Raw genomic sequence first — 22,695 nt, forward strand, 5'->3', positions numbered from 1 at the left:
AGCTGCTCCCAGCCAAAGCCCCTGCACCCCAAGACCTCTGTCTCGGCAATAGCCATGCCCTGGGCAGTGGAGAAAACAAGAAAGAAGCATAATGGCCAAAACAGGCCCGCTGGTCTTAGAACCCCACAGAGAAAAAAAACCTTCCCTCATCAGCTACTCAAGGTTAAAAGGACTTGAAGGTGGTCAGCAGTACAGGTGGAAGATTTCTGAACCAAATAACTCAAGTCCATTTGGAAACTTCCTCTGAGAAGGGTCAGCTCCACAATCGCTCTATGAAAGGCATTTCATTCAGCTCTCTGGAACAACCAAGTCTCTACCAATTTCACTTCAGCCTAACAACATATGCTGTCTTGCCCTTACTACAAACCCTTCCTAGTCCTCGACATGAATTCCAAGCTGTTACTTTCTAATCCCTGGTGAGAGAGACAGCCCTAGCCCTCAGCCCAGCAGTCCCATCCCTGGGCTGTTACCTATCCATTTAGGATCAAGGAAGCCCTCAATCTGAGGACATACTTAGCATCTCCTCTTGAGTTTGGAGGTTGGCTGAAAAACATACACAGTACCTTGAATCTCTCACTTTTTTTTTGCCTTTAAATTGTGAGAAAAATATCTAACATATTTAGTTTTAACCATTTTTACATATACAGTGGTATTAAGTATTCATGTTTTACAACAATCATCATTATTTATCTCCAGAACTTTTTCAACATCCCAAACTGAAACTCTGTACCCATGAAACAAACACCCTTTCCTCTCACTGCCCAGATCCTGGTAACTACTACTGTACTCTTACAATGAATTGTACTGTACAATGAATTTGATTACTCTAGCTACCTCATTTAAGTGGAATCATGCTGTATTTGTCCTTTTGTGTCTAGCTTATTTCACTTAGCACCGTTTTCAAGATTTATCTATGTTGTAGCATGTATCAGAATTTCTTTCCTTTCCTTTTTTTTTTTTTTTTGGAGACAGAGTCTCACTCTGTCACCCAGGCTGGAGTGCAATGGCATGATCTCAACTCACTGCAACCTCCAACTCCCAGGTTCAAGTGATTCTCCTGCCTCAGTCTCCCAAGTAGCTGGGATTACAGGCACACACCACCGTGCCATTAATGTTTGTTTTTTAATAGAGACAGGGTTTCACCATGTTGGCCAGGCTGGTCTTGAACTCCTGACCTCGTGATCCACCTGCCTCAGTCTCTCACAGTGCTGAGATTACAGGTGTGAGCAACTGTGCCAGGATTTTTTTTTTTTTTTTTTGGAAATGAAGTCTCACTCTGTTGCCCAGGCTGGAGTACAGTGGCGTGGTCTCGGCTCACTGCCACCTCCACCTCCCGGGTTGAAGCAATTCTCCTCCCTCAGCCTCCCGAGTAGCTGGGATTACAGGTGACTACCACCATGCCTGGCTAATTTTTTGTGTTTTTAGTAGAGATGGGGTTTCATCATGTTGGCCAAGTTGGTCTCAAATTCCTGACCTCAAGTGATCTACCCAACTCGACCTCCCACAGTTCTGGGATTACAGGCATGAGACACTGCGCCTGGCCTCCTTTTTAGGGGTGAATAATATTTCATTGTATGTGTATGCCATATTTTGTTTCTCCCTTCATTTGCTGATAGACATTTGGGTTGTTTCCACCTTGTGGTCATTGTGAATCATGCTGCTATGAACACGGGTATACAAATTTCTGTTCAAGTACTCCCTGCTTTCAATTCTTCTGGGTATATATTCAGAAGTGGAATTACTGGGTCATAGGGTAATTCCATATTTAGTTCAAAATAAGGCCTGGGCTGGGCATGGTGGCTCACACCTGTAATCCCAGCACTTTGGGAGGCCAAGGCAGGCGGATCACAAGGTCAGGAGTTCGAGACCAGCCTGGCCAATATAGTGAAACCCCATCTCTACTAAAAATACAAAAATTAGCCAGGTGTGGTGGCAGGTGCCTATAATCCCAGCTACTCAGGAGGCTGAGGCAGAATTAGTTGAACCCAGGAGGTGGAGGTTGCAGTGAGCCAAGATCGCACCACTGCACTCCAGCCTGGGTGACAGAGCAAGAGTCCATCTCAGGTCGGGGGGAGGGGAGGGGGAAAGGCCTGGCAAGGTGGCTCATGCCTGTAATCCCAGCACTTTGGGAGGCCAAGGAGGGTGAATAACCTGAGGTCAGGAGTTCAAGATCGGCCTGGCCAACATGTCAAAACCCTGTCTCTACTAAAAAGACAAAAATTGGCTGGGTGCGGTGGCATGTGCCTGTAGTCCCAGCTACTCAGGAGGCTGAGGCAGAAGAATCGCTTGAACCCGAGAGGCAGAGGTTACAGTGAGCCAAGACTGCGCCACTGCACTCCAGCCTGGGTGACAGAGCAAGACTCCATCTTATAAAAAAAAAAATTAAAAATTAGCTGGATGATACGGTGGTGCATGCCTGTAGTCTCAGCTATTTGGGAGGCTGAGGTGAGAGGATTACTTGGGCCTGGGAGGTCAAGGCTGCCATAAACTATGATTTTGCCACTGCTCTCCAGCCTGGATGACAGAGTGAGACCCTATCTCTCAAAAAGAAAAAAAACTCCAGAATAAGTGTTTGATATCTAAGACCTCTACAATGAATTCATTCAATCAGCATTTATTGAACAACTCGTACATCCCAGGCACAGAGCTAGGCACTATGAATACAGAAGTTACTAAGATAGAGGTCCTGCTCTTATGAGAAACAAATTATAAACAATTAAGAAATACAGCTGGGCATGGTGGCTCATGCCTGTAATCCCAGCACTTTGGGAGACTGAGGTAGGTGGATCACAAGGTCAGGAGTTCAAGACCAACCTGGCCAATATGGTGAAACCCTGACTCTACTAAAAATACAAAAATTAGCCAGGCATGGTGACAGGCACCCGTAGTCCCAGCTACTTGGGAGGCTGAGGCAGGAGAATCGATTGAACCTGGGAGGCAGAGGTTGCAGTGGGCTGAGATCATGCCACTGCACTCCAGCCTGGGTGACAGCAGAGCAAGACTCTGTCTCAAAAAAAAAAAAAATTAGGTTGGGCACAGTGGATCACAACTTCAATCTCAGTACTGTGGGAGGCCGAGGCGGGTGGATTACTTGAGGTCAGTAGTTCGAGACCAGCCTGGCCAACATGGTGAAACCCCATCTCTACTAAACATGCAAAAATTACCCAGGTGTGGTGGCGGGTGCCTGTAATCCCAGCTACTTGGGAGGCTGAGGCAGGAGAATTGCTTGAACCGGGGAAGCGGAGGTTGAAGTGAGTGGGGAGATCATGCCATTGCACTCCAGCCTGGGTGGACAGAGCAGGGTGCATCTCAAAAAAAAAGAAAAGAAATACACAAGCTCAGGCATGGTGGCTCATGCCTGTAATCCCCAAACTATGAAAGGCTGAGGTGAGAAGATCACTTGAGCCCAGGAGTTCAAGACCAGACTAGGCAACATGGCAAAACCCTGTCTCTACAAAAAAAAATTAAAAAATTAAAAAAAAAAATTACCTGAGCCTGGTGGCACGTGCCTATATTCTCAGCTATTCTGGGTGGCTGAAGCAGGAGGATCGCTTGAGTCCCAGAGGCTGAGGCTGCAGTGAGCCTCGACTCTGCCACTGCACTCCAGCCTGGGCAACAGAGCAAGACCCTGTCTCAAAAGAGAAAGAAAGAAAGGAAAGAAAGAAAGGAAGAGCTACTTCAGACTGTGCCAGGGAACATCCCTGAGCTGAAATCTGAGCTGTGGAAAGGAGCCAAGCATGAGATCTGGGATGAGAGCAATCTTCGCAGAGTAAACAAGTACAGAGCACCCCAAGTTCAAAGCTCAGAGAAAGGAGGAAGTGTGACTTGCCAAGGGTCAGCAATCAGACTTGCATACCTGAAGTCTGGGGAGTCACAGGACCACAGGAGTCAAGACCAACCTGGGTAACATAGTGACACCCCTGTCTCTCTAAAAAGAAAAAAAAAGGGCTGGGCTCAGTGGCTCACGCATGTAATCTCAGCACTTTGGAAGGCCAAGGTGGGCAGATCATTTGAGGTAAGGAGTTCGAGACCAGCCTGGTCAATATGGCAAAAACTCATCTCTACTAAAGATACAAAAATTAGCCAATTATGGTGGCATATGCCTGTAATCCCAGCTACTCAGGAAACTGAGGCAGGAGAATAGCTTGAACCAGTAAGGTGGAGGTTTCAGTTAGCCGAGATCATGCCACTGCACTCTAGCCTGGACAACAGAGCAAGACTCCATCCCAAAATAAAAGAAAGAAAGAAAAGGAAACTTAGGAATCTTAGGGATGTCTTCATTAACATTCAGTAACACCTGGTAAGCACCCCAGCCAACACAGCTCACCGCAGCATCAGTCATTACAGCATTAGATATTTCTGTAGAGGCACGGTTGCTCAGTGTGGCCAGATCCTCAACACCAGGGAGAGATCCAGTAAGTGAGGTCACCAGCAAAGTCACCAGCCTCTCCATGCCTCCAAATCTTACCTGGGCCTCTATCACACAAGTGGATCCGGCCAGGGGTCTGCTAAGGGAACTACCTTGTTGAACATCTTCTATCTCACACACAGATTTTTGTGTTCTCTTGTTTACAAAAGAGGAAATTGAGGCCCAGAGAGCTAACTTGTCTAAAGTTATATAATAAGGGCCAGAATCTGAACTCTGGTTTCTCTTCACTTCCAAAGCCTTGTCCCAGGACATTGCAACACTGCACTAAATAAAAACACAATTACCAACCTCCGTTCCAAGTTCCCCCAGGTAATAAATTTACGCTTTTTCTTTCTTTCTTTCTTTCTTTTTTTTGAGATGGAGTCTCGCTCTGTCCCTCAGGCTGGAGTGCAGAGGCGCCATCTCTGCTCACTGCAACCTCCACTTCCTGGGTTCAAGCGATTCTCCTGCCTCAGCCTTCCGAGTAGCTGGGATTACAGATGTGTGCCACCATGGCTGGCTAATTTTTTTGTATTTTTAGTAGAGGCGGGGTTTCACTGTGTTGGCCAGGCTGGTCTCGAACTCCCGACCTTCAGTGATCTGCACATCTCCATCTCCCAAAGTGCTAGGGATTACAGGCATGAGCCACAGGCCTACAATGTTATTTCTGTAAGAACCTCAACTGGTGTTTCCAGTCTATTCTCTGGGATAACTGCCCGAGTTTGAAGGCCCGCATCTGTGCTGACCTCAGCTGGACCAAGGGTCACTTAACTCCCAGAATCTCAAAGCAGAGGCACCGGGCCAAGAACTTTACAGTGCAACATTTGTCTCCTAAAACAGTGGGGTGGCAGACTGCGGGCAACAGGAAGAGCTCATTCCCCAGAGGGATCTGGTGGGACAGGCCAAAAGTGGAGGGACCCTGCGAGTACCGGTTAGGGGCGCAGGCTTTGAGAACCCGGGTTCGATTCCGAGCTCTGCCATTTAAGTTGTGTCCTTTCTCCGAGCCCCACCACCTTGCTCACCTGTAAAACGGGGGAAACGGTAACACTCGACTTGCAGCTTTGTCGTGAAGGAGCGAGGCGAGGAGTTGTGTTTAAATCGAAGATGCTCAACGAGAAAAGTGCTACTCACATCCGCGGTAAGCCTTCGCATTCCTGCCAAAGGCCACCGAGGCCACCTCACCGCGCCGAATGTGCCTGGAACCGAGGGGCTGCGGCTGGCGGCCGCCCGACCCCCAGCCCAGGCGCGACTTAAGCACTCCCCTCAAGTCGTTCCGACTGCAGAGGGTGAGGTACGGCAGGGGACACCGAGGACGCCCGAGCACCGCCCCCCCACCCCGGGATCCAGGACGCCGCGGCCCTCGGACCAGAAGCCACCCACCTACCGGAACACGGCCACGCGCCCGTGCCTAGCGACGCCTCGGTCCCACGCCGCCGCCGGTGCCACCAAAGTCCCAGACCCGCTGACCCAACGCCCCGCGCACCGCCGCGTTCCAACCACGTGACCGGCCGCGCCAACCCCAAACCCTGAACTTGGCGCTGGACCGCTCGCGCTCTGCTAGGTGCACCCCGCGCGCCAGGCTTCGGCCTGGCCCCGCCCCCAGAGACGCCCAATCAGAGCGCGCAGTCAAGCAGGGGCCGCCTCCAAACGCGCCCGCGCTATTGGCTGAGGCGAAGCGGCGGGCAGGGCTGGCTCCTCCAGGGCCGACCGGGGGGTCGCGTGGAGCAGCTGCGCACCTGGGCCAGGAACCTGTAGGACTGACACGCTTTGGCTGCAAGCCTGATGTGTGGACGGGGATTTCCGGGAAGACTGCACAGGGCCTTCCTCACTTAAACTTGCCTCTTGGGCCTTGGGATTATGAGTGAATTTTGTTCATTGTACTACTTTTAGTTAACAGGGTGGTCATTTAAATTATTACTCTGTAGGTGTGGAATCCAAGAGCAGTCACTTTATTATTACTGTTTTTATATATTTATTTTTTGAGACAGGGTCTCACTCTGTGCCCAGGTTGGAGTAGAGATGGGGGTCTAACCATGTTGCCCAGACTGGCCTCGAATTCCTGATCTCAAGTGATTCTTCGCATCACTAGATTGAAGACAACTATATCTGTCTGGCACAGCTGTCAGGAGGATTAATAGACATACATACTAAAACACTGAGGGGCCGGCGGGGTGGCACACGCCTGTAATCCCAGCACTTTCAGAGGCCGAAGCCTAGTGCGCGGAGTGGACCAGGGTGGACCAATTGAGGTCAGGAGTTCAAGACCAGCCTGGCCAACATGGTGAAACCCCGTTTCTACTAAAAATACAAAAATTAGCAGGCGTGGTGGTGCGTGCCTACAGTCTCAGCTTCTCCTGAGGCTGAGGCACTAGAACCACTTGCACCTACGAGGCGTAGGTTGTGGTCAGTCGAGATTGAAACTGCACTCCAGTCTGGGGAACAGAGCAAGACTCCATCTCAAAACATAAAATAAAACGCTTATTGGCACACAATAAGGACTCAGTGAACATTAGCTATTGTTAAGAATGATAAAAACCGGGGGCACATGTCAGGAGCTCCTGAGGCTGTGTCATAAATTTTATTATTATTTATTTGTCAAATAAAAATGATTATAAGAATGATAAAACTAGGTGCAGTGGGTCACGCCTGTAATCTCAGCACTTTGGGAGGCCAAAGTAGATTGCTTGAGCCTAGGACTTCAAGACCAGCCTGGGCAACATGGTAAAACCTTGTCTCTACAAATAATTAAAAAAATTAGTTGGGTGTGGTGGCAGGCACCTGTAGTCCCAGCTACTTGGGAGGCTGAATGAAGTGGGAGGACCACTTAAGCCTGGGAGGCAGAGGTTACAGTAAGTTGCACTCCAGCCTGGGCAACAGAGTGAGACCCTCATCTCAAAAACAAACAAACAAAAAATACAAATAGAAAAAAACAATATTTTAAAAAAGTGATGAAAAACCAAGGGGCTGCACTTGGGGAAAGAGCCCAGCACATGATCTTTGGGAAATTGCCTTCTCTGAGTCTCATCTTCCCCATCTAGAGGATGGACTCCTCATTTTTCAGTCCTAAGCACTTTGTTCCCCTCTTATTATCCATCGATTTCCAAAATGTTGAAACAAATGTGTCTAGTGTGACAGTTAATGCATGGATTCAAAACAGATTCAGAAAAGTGCAGGGAGAGATAGTAAGAGTGTAGGGATTAGAAGTTGGAGAAGAGGCCGGGTGAGATGGTTCACGCCTGTAATTCCTGAACTTTGGGAGGCTGAGGTGGGCAGATCACCTGAAGTCAGGAGTTCGAGACTAGCCTGACCAACATGGTAAAACGCTGTCTCTACTAAAAATACAAAAATTAGCTAGGCACGGTAGCAGGTGCCTGTAATACCAGCTACTTGGGAGGCTGAGCCAGGAGAATCACCTGAACCCGGGAGGAGGAGGTTGCAGCGAGCTGATATGGCACCACTGCACTCCAGCCTGGGCATCAGAGTGAGGCTCTATCTTAAAAAAAAAAAAAAATCTGGAGAGGAAGCAGTTCTTTCTATAACAGTCATAAAAACCACAGTACAGGGCCGGGCACGGTGGCTCACGCCTGTAATCCCAGCACTTTGGGAGGCCGAGGCAGGTGGATCACGAGGTCAAGAGATCGAGACCATCCTGGTCAACATGGTGAAACCCCGTCTCTACTAAAAATGCAAAAAATTAGCTGAGCACGGTGGTGTGTGCCTGTAATCCCAGCTACTCAGGAGGCTGAGGCAGGAGAATTGCCTGAACCCAGGAGGCGGAGGTTGCGGTGAGCCGAGATTGTGCCATTGCACTCCAGCCTGAGTAACAAGAGTGAAACTCCGTCTCAAAAAAAAAACAAAAACAAAACAGTACATATACTCTGAATGATTTTGTCAAATAGCTTTTTTGCCTAGTGACATGTCACCCTCCGTGGATTTTTGGCATTTAGAACATCAAGCAGGAAGTAGATTATAAGGACAAATACAAATTAAAGATACTAGGTTTGGCCGGGCATGGTGGTTCATGCCTGTAATCTCAGCACTTTGGGAGGCTGAGGTGGGTGGATTATGAGATCAGGAGTTCAAGACAAGCCTGGCCAACATGGTAAAATCCTGTCTCTACTAAAAATACAAAGATTAAGGCTGGGCATGGTGGCTCACGCCTGTAATCTCAGTACTTTGGGAGGTCGAGCTGCGTCTCAAAAAAAAAAAAGGCAAAAATTAGCTGGGTGTGATGGTGCTTGCCTATAATCCCAGCTACTTGGAGGCTGAGTCAGGAGAATCACTTGAACCTGGGAGGCGGAGGTTGCAGTAAGCCGAGATTGTGCCACTGCACTCCAGCTTGTGCTGTGGAGTATGTGGTTTCTTGGTATCTCCTAATTGGTTAGATCTTAGGGAAATTATGCTGCATGAAAAAAAGACAATGTCAGGCCGGGCGCAGTGTCTCACACCTGTAATCCCAGCACTTTGGGAGGCCGAGGCAGATGGATCACTTGAGGTCAGAAGTTTGAGACTAGCCTGGCCAACATGCTGAAACCCCATCTCTGTTAAAAATACAAAAATTAGCCGGGCGTGGTGGCACACGCCTGTAATCCCAGCTACTTAGGAGGCTGAGTTAGGAGAATTGCTGGAACCCAGGAGGTGGACGTTGCAGTGAGCTGAGATCGCCTCACTACACTCCAGCCTGGGCAACAGAATAAGACTCCAGCTCAAAAAAAAAAAAAAAAAAAAAAAGGCAATCTCAAAAGGTTACAGACTGTATGATTTGATTCCATTTATACGACATTCTCAAAATGACATAATTATAGAAATGGAGAACAAATTCCTCATGTCGGGAATTAGGAATGGTGTGGAGCAGGGTTATGTCTATAAAGAGGTGAGGGCCTAGAGTGGTGACCCATGCCTATAATCCCAGTGCTTTGGAAGGCTGAGATGTGAAGATCACTTGAGGCCAGGACTTTGAGACCAGCCTGGGCAATATGGCAAGACCTTGTGTCTACAAAAACAATTGAAAAAATTATCCAGGCATGGTGGTGCATGCATGCCTGTAGGCCCGGCTATTCTGGAGGCTGAGGTGGGAGGCTCACTTTAGTCCAGGAGTTCAAGGCTGCAGTGAGCTATCATTGTGCCACTGCATTCCAGCCTGGGCAGCAGAGTGAGACCCTATCTTTCAAAATTAATAATAAAATAAATAAAACCCAGACCGGGTGCGGTGGCTCACGCCTGTAATCCCAGCACTTTGGGAGGCTGAGGCAGGCAGATCAGGAGGTCAAGAGATCAAGACCATCCTGGCCAATATGGTGAAACCCCGTCTCTACTAAAAATACAAAAAATAGCTGGGCGTGGTGTCACACACCTGTAGTCCCAGCTACTTGGGAGGCTGAGGCAGAAGAATCACTTGAACCCAGGAGGCGGAGGTTGCAGTGAGCTGAGATTGCGCCACTGCACTCCAGCCTGGCGACAGAGCAAGACTGTGTCTTAAAAAAATAAAAATAAAAATAAAAAATAAATAAATAAAAACCAAAAGAGATATTTATGGAACAGTTTTGTATCTTGATTGCAATGGTCAGTACATGAATCTACATGTGATAAAATGGCATAGAGCCATATACACATATTTCATTAATGTAAATTTCATGACTTGATATTGTACTTACAGCTATGGAAGATGTAGCCATGGGGGAACTGAGTGAAGAGCACATAGGACTTCTCTGTGCTGAATGCGATTTCCTGTAAATGTAAAATTATTTTGAAATTAAAGGCTGTGTGCGGTGACTTTGGCCAGGCATGGTGGCTCACGCCTGTAATCCCAGCATTTTGGGAGGCCGAGATAGGCAGATAATTTGAGGTCAGGAGTTCAAGACCAGCTTGGCCAACATGGCAAAATCCCATCTGTACTAAAAATATAAAAATTAGCCAGGCGTGGTGGCGCATGGCTGTAATCCCAGCTCCTCAGGAGGCTGAGGCAGAAGAATCGCTTGAACCCAGGAGGCTGAGGTTGCAGTGAGCCCAGATCATGCCACTGCACTCCGGCCTGGGTGATGAAGTGAGACTCTGTCAAAAAAACTAAAACAAAAACAAAAAACGGAAATTATTCAGTCACAGTTCTGGAGGCTCAAAGTCAGGAATCAATCTGTTGACAGGATCATTTGAAGTCTCAAATGGAGGATTCCTCCTTGACTCCTCCAGTGTCTGGAGGCTACTGCCCATCCTGGTGTTACGAAAACACCAGGGGTTGGGTCTAGGGCCTGCTGCTCACCTCACAGAAAGCCAATCTCTGAGACAATGGTTATTGTCAAGGAAGAAGGCTTTACTCAGGTGCTGCAGCTGAGAGGAAGGGAGGGATTTATCCCAGGAATGCAAGGGGGTGGCTCAACATAAGAAAATCAATTAATGGCTGGTAGCGGTGGGTCAAGCCTGTAATCCCAACACTTTGGGAGGCCGAGCTGGGCGGATCATGAGGTCAGGAGATTGCAACCATCCTGGCCAACATGATGAAACCCTGTCTCTACAAAAAGTACAAAAAATTAGCTAGAGGTGGTGTGCGCCTATAGTCCCAGCTACTGAGGCTGAGGCAAGGGAATCGGCTGAACATGAGAGATGGAGGTTGCAGTGAGCTGAGATCGAGTCACTGCGCTCCAGTCTGGCAATGGAGCGAGACTCAGTCTCTTTTGCCCAGGTTAGAGTGTAGTGGTGTGATCTCAGCTACGGCAACCTCTGCCTCCAGGGTTCAAGTGATTCTCCTGCCTCAGCCTCCCAAGTAGCTGGGATTACAGGTGTGAGCCACCATGCCTGGCTATTCCATCAAAAAAAAAAAAAAAAAAAAAGGGAAACAGCTGACACAGGAAGAGCATCTAAGAAATTCTAACATTTCGGCATGGCACGATGGCTCATGCCTATAATCCCAGGACTTTGGCACTTTGGGAAGCCAAGCCAGGAGGATCATGAAGTCAGGAGATTGAGACCATCCTGGCTAACACGGTGAAACCTCGTCTCTACTAGAAATACGAAAAATTAGCTGAGCATGGTGGCATGCGCCTGTAGTCCCAGTTACTTAAGAGACTGAGGCAGGAGAATTGCTTGAACCTGGGAGTCGGAGGTTGCGGTAAGCCAAGATTGCGCCATTGCACTCCAGCCTGGCGACAGAGCAAGACTCTGTCTCAAGAAAAAGAAAAAGAAAAAGAAAAAGAAAAGAAATTCTAACATTTCATGATTAAACATATATTAAAACTATGAAAAGAGGGAAATTGCCTCAACATTATAAAAGGTATTTGTGAAAAACCCACAATTGTCGTCAAACTTAATGGTGAAAGGCTGAAAGCTTTCCCCCAAAGATCAGGAACAAGACACAGAAGTTCACTTTTACTACTGCTACTCAGCATTTCACTAGAAGTTGTAGCCAGACCATTTAGGTAAGAAAAAGCAATAAGAGGCACCAAACCGGGAAAGAAGAAATAAAACTATTTCTATAAATATAGAAAATCCGAAAGAATACACTCACAAAAATTACTAGAACTAATCAGCAAATTCAGCAAAGTTTCAGGACACAAGATCAACTCACAAAAACCAGTTGTGTTTTGTTGTTGTATTTTGAGGAGTTTTGCTCTTGTTGCCCAGGCTGGAGTACAATGACTCAATCTTGGCACACTGCAACCTCCACCTCCCAGGTTCAAGTGATTCTCCTGCCTCAGCCTCCCAAGTAGCTGAGATTACAGGTGCCCACCACCATGCCGGCTAATTTTTGTATTTTCAGTAGAGACAGGCTTTCACCATGTTGGCCAGACTGGTCTCAAACTCCTGACCTCGGGTGTTCTGCCTGCCTAGGCCTCCCAAAGTGTTGGGATTACAGGCGTGAGCCACTGCGCCTAGGTTCAGTTGTGTTTTTATACACTAGCAAGGAACAATTCAAAAATGTAATTAAGAAAACAGCTGGGCGTGGTGGCTCATGCCTGTAGTCTCACCACTTTGAGATGCCTAGGCGGGTGGATCTCTTGAGCCCAGGAGTTCAAGACCAGCCTAGACAATGTGGTGAAACCTCTTCTCTACAAAAAATATACAAAATTAGCCAGGTGTGATGGCATGTGCCTGTAGTCCCAGCTACTCAGGAGGCTGACGTGGGAGGATCACCTGAGCCCTGGAGGTCAAGGCTGCAGTGAGCCATCATGCATCATTGCACTCCAGCCTAAAAAAGAAGTGAAATTCTGTAACATGTTACAACATGAATGAACCTTGAAAACATAATTCTAAGTGAAATGAGCCAGATACAAAAAAAAAAAAAAAAAGAATGATATTGCATGTTTCCACTTATAGAAGTACCTACAAGAATCAAATTCATAGAGACAGAAAGGAGAATAGTGGTTAAAAGGGTCTGGGCAGAGGGAGGAAAAGGAAGTTTGTTTTATGGGTACAGAGTTTCAGTGTGGGATGTTGAAAAAGTTCTGGAGAAAAATGATGGTGACGGTTACATACCATTGGTTGCATGAATGCACTTAATGCATTCACATAATTGTATATGTGAAAAATGGTTAAAATGGTACATTTTATGTCTATTTTATATCATCCCCCCTAGAAAAATTGTTATTAAGTCACAAGATCTCACTCTTTCTGCCAGGCTGGGGTACAGTGTGGCAATCAAACCTCACTGCAGCTTCGAACTCAGCCAGTTTCCCTGGCTCAAGCGATCATCCCTCTTCAGCCTCCTGAGTAGCTGAGACTACAGGCGGTGCCACCACGTCCAGCTCAGTTTTACTTCCCGCCCCACCGCCCGGTAGAGACGGGATCGGGCTATATTGCCTAGGCTGGTCTCAAACTCATAGAACAAAGGATCCTGCCTCCTGGGCCTCATTGTGGGCTCTCAAAACCCAAGGATTACCGGATTACAGGCGGGCTCACCACACCAGGATCAAACACGGCCCGCTTTAAAAATTCAGGTTGTGATTGGCTGTCAATCAGCATTATGCTAATTAAGCACGCCTATTTTTTTTCAACTTTTAAAATTGAAATGATTTAAAAAATTACATTTCCACTTAAACGTTAAAATGTGTTGCCAAGTGATTGACAGCATTTGAAAAGATGATATTGCCAATCTGTTTTTCTATTTATTTCCTAATGGAATCAGAAATAGCGAAAGTATCTCGCCATCAGTGCAAAGTGTGCGGCGGATATAGTCCTGATGGAGGCGATGAGCAGAAAAGTAAGACTATACTTTCAGGGATCATTTCTATAGTTTGTTACTAGAGAAGTTTCTCTGAATGTGTAGAGCACCGAATACCACGAGGAGGAGACGTAGTGTTCTCTCTTGAGCGTGAAGTTGACTTTTGGTGTTGCTTGGGTGCAATCGCCATTTGTCGTTGATGATCGTTCTTCTTTCCTCTTCGGAAAGTGAGAGAAGAGAGAACACTGTCTGAGTGGATTCCTTGTTTTATGGTTGAATGTAAGTTAATGATGAGAGTTTTCGTCAGTTTCCTTTAGCTTTCTTAGCTAGTTTTAGTTTTACATGAAAGTTTTCTTTTCTCTTGACCTTTATGTCATAGGTCTTTGTGTTTAACAAGTGGGGTTTTGTGATATATCCTGCCTCTACTATATGAAAAGTAGTTAAAAGTGTACGTGATTCTCTTTAAAGGCAAGAGAAAACATTTTAGAATTTTTCTAATCACTGTTGGATACCATGCTTACTTCTTTAGTTTTTGTTTTTATTTTTTTTTTTTGAGGCGGAGTTTTGCTCTTGTTTTTCAGATTAGAGTGCGGTGGTGTGATTTCGGCTCACTACAACCTCCGCCTCTGGGGTTCCAGCAATTCTGCCTCAGCCTCCTGAGTAGATGGGATTATAGGTGCCCACCACCATGTCCAGCTAATTTTTGTATTTTTAGTAGAGATGAGGGTTCAACCATGTTGGCCAGGCTTGTCTTGAACTCCTGACCTTAGCTGATCCGCCCCTCTTGGCCGCCCAAAGTGCTGAAAATACATCGCTCCCAACCCCAAAATACATATTTTTTTAAACGTTGCTAATCTGCCTTTACAAAAGGGTATCCCAGCACTTTGGGAGGCCCAGGCAGGCAGATCACTAGGTCGGGAATTCAAGACCAACCTGGCCAATATGGTGAAATCCAACCTCTACTAAAAATACAAAATTAGCTGGTGTGGTGGCCCATGCCTGTAATCCCAGCTAGAACCTGGGAGGCAGAGGTTGCAGTGAGCTCAGATTGCACCAATGCACTCCAGCCTGGGCAACAAGAGCAAAACTCCATCTCAAAAGGAAAAAAAAGGTGCATGTCTATCCCTAGACCAACTGATAGCCAAGTTATTCATTTGAATAGGTGCTTAACACTTTGTAATTTGTGTGTAACCTTAAAATTTATTCATCTGTACCTGTACAGATGGATATTTATTATTACTTTACAGTTTTTACCACTAGAAATAATGCTTTGATAAAATACCTTGTGGCTGGGCGCGGTGACTCACACCTGTAATCCCAACACTTTGGGAGGATGAGGCAGATGGATCACCACCTGCGGTGGGGAGTTTGAGACCAGCCTGATCAACATGGAGAAACCCTGTCTCTACTAAAAATACAAAATTATCTTGGCATGGTGGCACATGCCTGTAATCCCAGCTACTCCGGAGGCTGAGGCTGGAGAATTGCTTGAACCTGGGAGGCGGAGGTTGCAGTGAGCCGAGATCATGCCATTAATACTCTACACTCCAGCCTGGGCAAGAGCAAACCTCCTTCTCAAAAAACCAAAACCAAAATTAAAAAAAAAAAACTTGTAATACGTCTTTACACAATGAGTTTTGCTTTTTTTTTTTTTTTTTTTTTTCAGATGGAGTCTCCTGTCACCCAGGCTGGACTGCAATGGCAAGATCTTGGCTCACTGCAGCCTCCACCTCATGAGTTCAAGTGATTCTCCTGCCTAAGCCTCCTTAGTAGCTGAGATTACAGGCATGCACTACCACACCCGGCTAATTTTTGTATGTTTGATAGAGATAGGGTTTTACCATGTTGGCCGGGCTGGTCTTGAACTCCTGATCTCAAGTGATCTGCCCTCCTTAGCCTCCCAAAGTGCTGGGATTACAGGCGTGAGGCACTTCTGCCTGACCAACATAATAACCTTTTTTTTTTTTTTTTGAGATGGAGTCTTGCTTTGTCGCCCAGGCTGAAGTGCAGTGCCGTGACCTCCACCTCCTTGGTTCAAGCGAGTTTCCCACCTCAGCCTCCCAAATAACTGGGACTACAGGCATACGCCACAATGCCCTGCTAATTTTGTAGTTTTAGTAGAGATGAGGTTTCACTATATTGGTCAGGCCGGTCTTGAACTCTTGACCTCAGATGATCCGCTCGCCTTGCCTCTTAAAATGGTGGGATTACAGGCATGAGCCACTGCACCCAACCCATGAGTTTTTAAGATCCGAATTCTGGGCCTAGCTTTTTTTTTTTTTTTTTTTTTGAGATGGTGCTTTGCTCTGTTGCCCAGGCTCTGTTGCCAGCAGCCTCCGCCCCTGGGTTCAAGGGACTCTCCTGCCTTAGCCTTCCAAGCAGCTGGGACTACAGGCACTTACCACCATGCCCAGCTAATTTTTGTTAAAAAAAAAAAAAAAAAATCTTCCTTCTCCTAAATTTGAAGCCCTGGTGAGCTTCCCAGCATGTGGAGCAGAATCTGAAAATCTTCACTAAAAGGTTATTCAGGTCATGGACTGTCATCTGCCTGTGAATCTGGATTTAGAAAGATGATTTAAAAAAAAATTTTTTTTTATATGGAACACTTCACGAATTTGCATGTCATCCTTGCGCAGGGGTCATGCTAATCTTCTCTGTATCGTTCCAATTTTAGTATATGTGCTGCCGAAGCGAGCACGATTTTTTTTTTTTTTTTGACAGTTTCCCTTTTGTTGCCCAGAGTGGAGTGCAGTGACGCAATCTTGGCTCACCACAACCTCCACCTCCCGGGTTCAAGTGATTCTCCTGCCTCAGCCTCCAGAGTAGCTGAGAGTACAGCCACGCGCCACCACACCCAGTTAATTTTGTATTTTTAGTAGAGATGGGGTTTCTCCATGTTGGTCAGGCTGGTCTCGAACTCCTGACCTCAGGTGATCTGCCCGCCTTGACCTCCCAAAGTGCTGGGATTACAGGCGTGAGCCACCGTGCCTGGCCAAAGATGTTATCTTTTCCTGAGAATCTGGCAGACAGGAGTTAACCTAAAAAGCTTGAGGTTGGTAGCTCACATTGGCTATCTTAATGTGTCAATTCAATATCACATTACAATACAAGATAACCATTGTTCTCTTCTCTTTCTCCTTGGTTATGTGAGTGAGTGATAATTTCCCACAGGTTCTGGGTACCGTCCTAACGTTACAGGACAATAACATTAACCTATATTTAATGAACACATCTTAACTCAAACCAATAACTTATCATTGTAGTAAAAATATACAACAGAAATTATGAGATGGCTTCCCCAGTGAAAAGTGCTGTGTGCACAATCATTCTCTAGGTGACTTTATATTTCTCTAGTCCAATTCTCTGGGAACAATGAAAGTGCTCTCTCTTTGCTCTTCTCTAGTACCTACTTTTCACGTGCAAAGATATGGACCCTAGTGGGAAATAGTGCATGAGACCACCAACACCTTTGTTTGCTCCTGATACTATAAATGAAACTATTTTACAAACTATATATATATATATATATATTTTTTTTTTTTTTTTTTTTGAGACAGAGTCTTGCTCTGTTGCCCAAGCTGGAGTGCACTGGCGCTGGTGCAGTCTTGGCTCACTGCAACCTCCACCTCCTGGGTTCAAGGGATTGGTCAGGCTAGTCTCAAACTCTTGACCTCAGGTGATTCACCCACCTCAGCCTCCCAAAGTGCTGGGGTTACAGGTGTGAGCCTCTGTGCCTGGCCTCCAAATAATATTAACATCTATCTTTGTCTATCACATTGCCTCAATGTTTGTGTGATGCCATGAAACTTAGAAAGTCTAGAAGGATGTTTTTGCTTTTTGCCATATAAAAAATGGCCTAACTCAGATACAGATGATATAGATATGGATAGATAGGGGTTGTATTTTAAAATTTATTTCTCTAAGGGACTTATTTCACTTCAAATTTAAATTATTCTGGTTTTAAATGTAACAAATGATGAACCTTATAGAATGATAACACGACTGTACATGTTATAAACTCACAGGGTATATCAAATGATGAAACAATCATTTTGTGTTGAGGTTGGTAGTATTTTTTTTTTTTTTAACTGAGACTTCAATTCTCAGTAAATGAGAACTGTTTTCATACAGAGGGGCCATGCCCTACCACCACCACATGCTGGGGTTGTTCTGAGACTGTGAGGTTCTGCCTACACCAAGCCAGGATGAGAATTTTCACACTGTTCTGGGTACTTGTTTGTATCCCATAATATCCGCCCAAAAGTTCATTTTTATGCTGTTTGTTCTCTTTTTTTTTTTTTTTTTTTTTTTTTTTTTTTTTTTTTGAGACGGAGTTTCACTCTTGTTACCCAGGCTGGAGTGCAATGGCACAATCTCGGCTCACCACAACCTCCGCCTCCTGGGTTCAAGCAATTCTCCTACCTCAGCCTCCAGAGTAGTTGGGACTATAGGCGCGCGCCACCATTCCCAGCTAATTTTTGTATTTTTAGTAGAGACGGGGTTTCACCTTGTTGACCAGGATGGTCTCGATCTCTTGACCTCGTGATCCACCCGCCTCGGCCTCCCGAAGTGCTGGGATTATAGGCGTGAGCCACCGCGCCCGGCGTATGCTGTTTGCTCTCTTACATTTAATACATGTATCAAAAGGTTATCTTTTTTTTTTTTTTTTTTTTTTGAGATGGAGTTTCGCTCGTTACCCAGGCTGGAGTGCAATGGCGCGATCTCGGCTCACCGCAACCTCCGCCTCCTGGGTTCAGGCAATTCTCCTGCCTCAGCCTCCTGAGTAGCTGGGATTACAGGCACACGCCACCATGCCCAGCTAATTTTTTGTATTAGTAGAGACGGGGTTTCACCATGTTGACCAGGATGGTCTCGATCTCTTGACCTAGTGATCCACCCGCCTCGGCCTCCCAAAGTGCTGGGATTACAGGCTTGAGCCACCGCGCCCGGCCTCATTTTTTAAATAAAATTGTATGCTATCTTTTAATCTATGTCCCTATAGGATAATCTTGGTCCACATTCTTTTGTTATTACAGGCAGATCAGGATAAATTTCCTCTTTCTGGAATACATGCTATGACCACTGCTCTCTAAGCATTATTTTTCTTAAATTATTTTTTTAAAGAGAAATTTATCTAACTTCCACTAACCAAATTTCTTTTCAAAGTAACCACATTTCTTTTAAGTGAAAAATAGTTTCCGTCTGTTATCAAAAATTCTCTGAATACAAAATTTATTTTTTTTAAACTTTAGAAGAAATTGAAAATATCTACATGTTACTAATCTAAAAATGCAGGCTCTGGGTTTATATGGTGTTAACATGTTTTCCAAATTTTAAGGAATAGATATTTAAATGCCATGCACTTTGTTTTCAAATTTAGAAAATGTTTCAGCCTTTTGTTTGGGCATGGTGGCTCATGCCTATAATATCAGCACTTTGGGAGGCTGAGGTGGGAGGATCACCTAAATCCAGGCACTCGAGTCCAGCTTGGGCAACATGGTGAACCCCATCTCTACAAAAAATTACAAAAATTGGCCAGGCATGGTGGCACCACCTGTAGTCCCAGCTACTTGAGAAGCTGAGATGGGAGGATTGCTAGAGCCGGAAAAATTGAGGCTGGAGAAGGTAAAGTGTCGAGGCTAACAGATGGTAAATATTTAAATTTTCACTTAAAAGAAATATTGGTTACATTGAAAATAAATTTGGCTAATGTAAGGTAGATAAATTTATGTTAAAAAAAAATGTAAGTGGCTGAGTGCGGTGGTTCATGCCTGCAATCCCAGCACTTTGGGAGGCCCAAGTGAGTGGATCACAAGGTCAAGAGATGGAGACCATCCTGGCCAACATGGTGAAACCTCATCTCTACTGAAATACAAAAAAATTAACTGGGCGTGGTGGTGCACGCCTGTAATCCCAGCTACTTGGGAGGCTGAGGCAGGGAAATCGCTTGAATCCGGGAGGTGGAGATTGCAGTGAGCTGAGATGGCGCCACCGCACACTAGTCTGGCGACAGAGCAAGACTCCATCTCAAAAAAAAAATGTGAGTCTTGTAAACCCTACTGCACTCCAGCCAGTGCAACAGAGCAAAACCTGTTGAAGGAAAGAAAGGGGAAGGAGGGAGGGAAGGAAGGAAGGAAAAAAGGGAGGGAGAGAAGGAGGGAGGGAAAGAAGAAGGAAAGAAAGGAAGAAAGAAGGAAGGAAAGAAAAAGCAAGAAAACAAAAAAGAAAATGTTTCAGGCTTTACAGTAGCAAAGCCATTCTGTAATGAATAAACAACAGAACCAAAACGAAAAAGGATTCTACCAACCAATCTAACCAACATGAGGCCAGGAGTTCGAGACCAGCCTGTCCAATATGGTGAAACCCCGTTTCTACTAAAAAAGACAAAAATTAGCTGGGTGTCGTGGCACACGCCTGAAGTCCCAGCAACTCAGGAGGCTGAGGCAGGAGAATCACTTGAACCCTGGAGGTGGAGGTTGCAGTGAGTCGAGATCATGCCACTGCACTCCATCCTGGGTGACAGAGTGAGATCTCATCTCAAAAAAAAAAGAAAGAAAAGAAAAAAAAATTGATTCTGTTATTTGAAAATAGTTACTGATCATTTACCTTACACTAAGTGATCTCCAGCTCATGGAGATAGATCAGTGGAAAAATATATAAAGTTACCCAGCTTTGTTAAGCTTAAATTCTAATGAGGAGAAAAGAAGTAATCGAGCAGTACTTTAAAGCAAGAGTGTTATGATACAGCTTGGAATTCTAAAAACTGCATACTGTGGTTGCTCTGCAGAGACTGGATTGAAAACAAGGGCAATGATAAAAGCTTAAATTTGTATAGGATATGACTAGTCTATAATTTTGAGGGTCGCTGAAGTAAGAATGTATAATAGTTCTCATTATTTCCCCAAGAAATCTCTGCAGTGGAGTCCTGACCTTGTGAGGGAAGTACTGTAGTTACCAAGTGGTGAGGGTGCGAGGGTGAATTTGAAGACACCATTTGGAATTACTGCACTTTAAAGGTAAAGCTGGCGGGTTTGCCATACACTTAGGATCTGAAAATGTGTGTGTGATGGAGAGATAGAGAATGAGAACCAGACAGATACAGAGAAAACTAAAAGGGGACACCAAGAATACTGAGCTGAGAAACTAAAGAGTGGGAGTTGCCCTTAAACAGAACGCGGAGAGTGAGTTTAGGGAGTATCACTGGCTCCATGTGGACACAATAATTTTGAGAGTCCTAACTGGCATCCAAGTGAAGAAGTCAGACAGTGTTGGGTGTAGTCTACTGTTGAGGTGTAATATGAAATATCAGGAAGTTAATGACACAAAAATTAGTGAGAAAGCAAAGATAAGAAAGATAAGTCCAGGTCCTGAGTGAGCTTAGTGGTTCTCTAACATTTAAAAAGTAGTAAAGATGAGAAGAAACCAGCAAAAAAGGACTAGGGGTAATTATAAAAAATGTCAGGAAAATACAGGTTAAGTGTTCTGGAATTCTATCAAAGAAAACTTTGCGAAAAGGAGGGAGAGATCAACTGTGTCAAATGCTCTTGATACATAAATTAAGACAAAGGCTGAGAAATTATGCTTCAATTCATAACAATATCATTTGTGCTTTGATAAGAGCAATTTTGTTGGAGTAGGTAAGAAACCATATTGGAGTCTTTCCTCAAAGGAAAGGAAGGTCTGACTTCTGGATTCCTTTTTTTTTGAGACGGGGTTTCACTCTGTTGCGCAGGCTGGAGTGCAGTGGCGTGATCTCAGCTCACTGCAACTTCCACCTTCCAGGTTCAGGTGATTTTTCTGCCTCAGCTTCACAAGTAACTGGGCGTACAGGTGTGCACCACTGTGCCCAGCTAATTTTTTTTTTTTTTTTTTTGAGAAAGGGTCTCATTCTGTCACCCAGACTGGAATGCAGTGGTGCGATCTTGGCTCACCGCAACATCCGCCTCCCAGGCTCAAGCAAATTCTCCTGCCTCAGTCTTCCAAATAGCTGGAATTACAGGCATGCACTGCCACACCTGGCTAATTATTTTTGTATTTTTAGCAGAGATGGGTTTTCACTGTTGGCCAGGCTAGTCTCAAACTCTTGACCTCAAATGATCCACCCACCTTGGCTTCCCAAAATGCTGGGATTACAGGCATGAGCCACCATGCTTGGCCTAAGTTTTGTATTTTTAGTAGAGATAGGGTTTCACCACATTGGCCAGGCTGGTCTCGAACTCCTGACCTTGTGTTCCACCTGCCTCGACCTCCCAAAGTGTGAGCCACCGTGCCCGGCTTGACCTCTAGATTCTTTTTTTTTTTTTTGGAGATGGAGTTTCGCTCTTGTTACCCAGGCTGGAGTGCAATGGCACGATCTCGGCTCACTGCAACCTCCGCCTCCTGGGTTCAGGCAATTCTCCTGCCTCAGCCTCCCGAGTAGCTGGGATTACAGGCACGCGCCACCATGCCCAGCTAATTTTTTGTATTTTTAGTAGAGACGGGGTTTCACCATGTTGACCAGGATGGTCTTAATCTCTTGACCTCGTGATCCACCCGCCTCGGCCTCCCAGAGTGCTGGGATTACAGGCGTGAGCCACTGTGCCCGGCGACCTCTAGATTCTTAAGGAAATTTTTTATTGAGTGGAGGCGCAAATTGAATTAGTTGCAATTCTAGGATTAGGACACACTCTAAACATGTGCCTCTTCGTGCCCTGCTGTTTTTCAACCAGGTATTCTATTATCTTTTAATAATATAATAACCACCTGCAAAACCGACACCAGTTTAATTGACAAACTTTACAAAGACTGATAGTTGAGGTTGTTGGAGAAGACGTGGTTTCACGCAATATTTTATGAGTCACTGATGGGCAAGTAAGCTGCTAAAATGTCTTTGGAAAACTGATCATAGCTGCTATACTTAAGCATTCAGATACCAGTGTTTCCACACTGTAATATATTTCCATGAGAAAAAATAAGAGACCTGTATTGAAATATCAATTATTGAAAATCACAATGGGTTTCCTGATTTTGGTATTAGCAACTCAGTCTCTGCCTGTTTTCAGCAGTACAACCTCCACTCGATATATATTTTGCTTTTTAGCTAAGGACAAATATTATATTTTCTATCAATTCTACATTCAGTGTCTAGAACAGAAAC

At 45.3% G+C, this 22,695-nt stretch overlaps 1 protein-coding gene and 2 non-coding genes across 6 annotated transcripts in view; 1 reads left to right on the forward strand and 2 right to left on the reverse strand.

The window, feature by feature from the left end:
- SHMT1 (serine hydroxymethyltransferase 1) overlaps positions 1-5,880 on the reverse strand; it is a 41,455-nt gene extending 35,575 nt beyond the window's left edge. Inside the window, exons 1-2 of one of the 4 annotated variants that reach the window (XM_021674773.2) lie at positions 5,793-5,836; positions 3,490-3,628 (exon numbers count right to left, since the gene is read on the reverse strand). The gene's annotated coding sequence lies outside the window, so the exon portion shown is untranslated. Of the gene's footprint in view, positions 1-3,489; positions 3,629-4,468; positions 4,574-5,430; positions 5,543-5,792 lie in introns of those variants that run through there. The other 3 variants (XM_012438772.3, XM_012438775.3, XM_012438774.3) reach the window with 3 other exon arrangements.
- Positions 5,881-13,600: 7,720 nt separating this feature from the next.
- Positions 13,601-13,817, forward strand: LOC135275800 (small nucleolar RNA U3). Its single transcript, XR_010343379.1, has one exon. It is a non-coding gene; the product is annotated as a small nucleolar RNA U3 (small nucleolar RNA).
- Positions 13,818-16,150: 2,333 nt separating this feature from the next.
- On the reverse strand, positions 16,151-16,257 carry LOC135275820 (U6 spliceosomal RNA). Its single transcript, XR_010343391.1, has one exon. It is a non-coding gene; the product is annotated as a U6 spliceosomal RNA (small nuclear RNA).
- Positions 16,258-22,695: the final 6,438 nt, after the last annotated feature.

The sequence above is a fragment of the Aotus nancymaae genome, unplaced genomic scaffold, assembly GCF_030222135.1.
Source record: "Aotus nancymaae isolate 86718 unplaced genomic scaffold, 86718_ANA_hifiasm-v0.15.2.pri h1tg000018l, whole genome shotgun sequence".
Classification (NCBI taxonomy): domain Eukaryota; kingdom Metazoa; phylum Chordata; class Mammalia; order Primates; family Aotidae; genus Aotus; species Aotus nancymaae.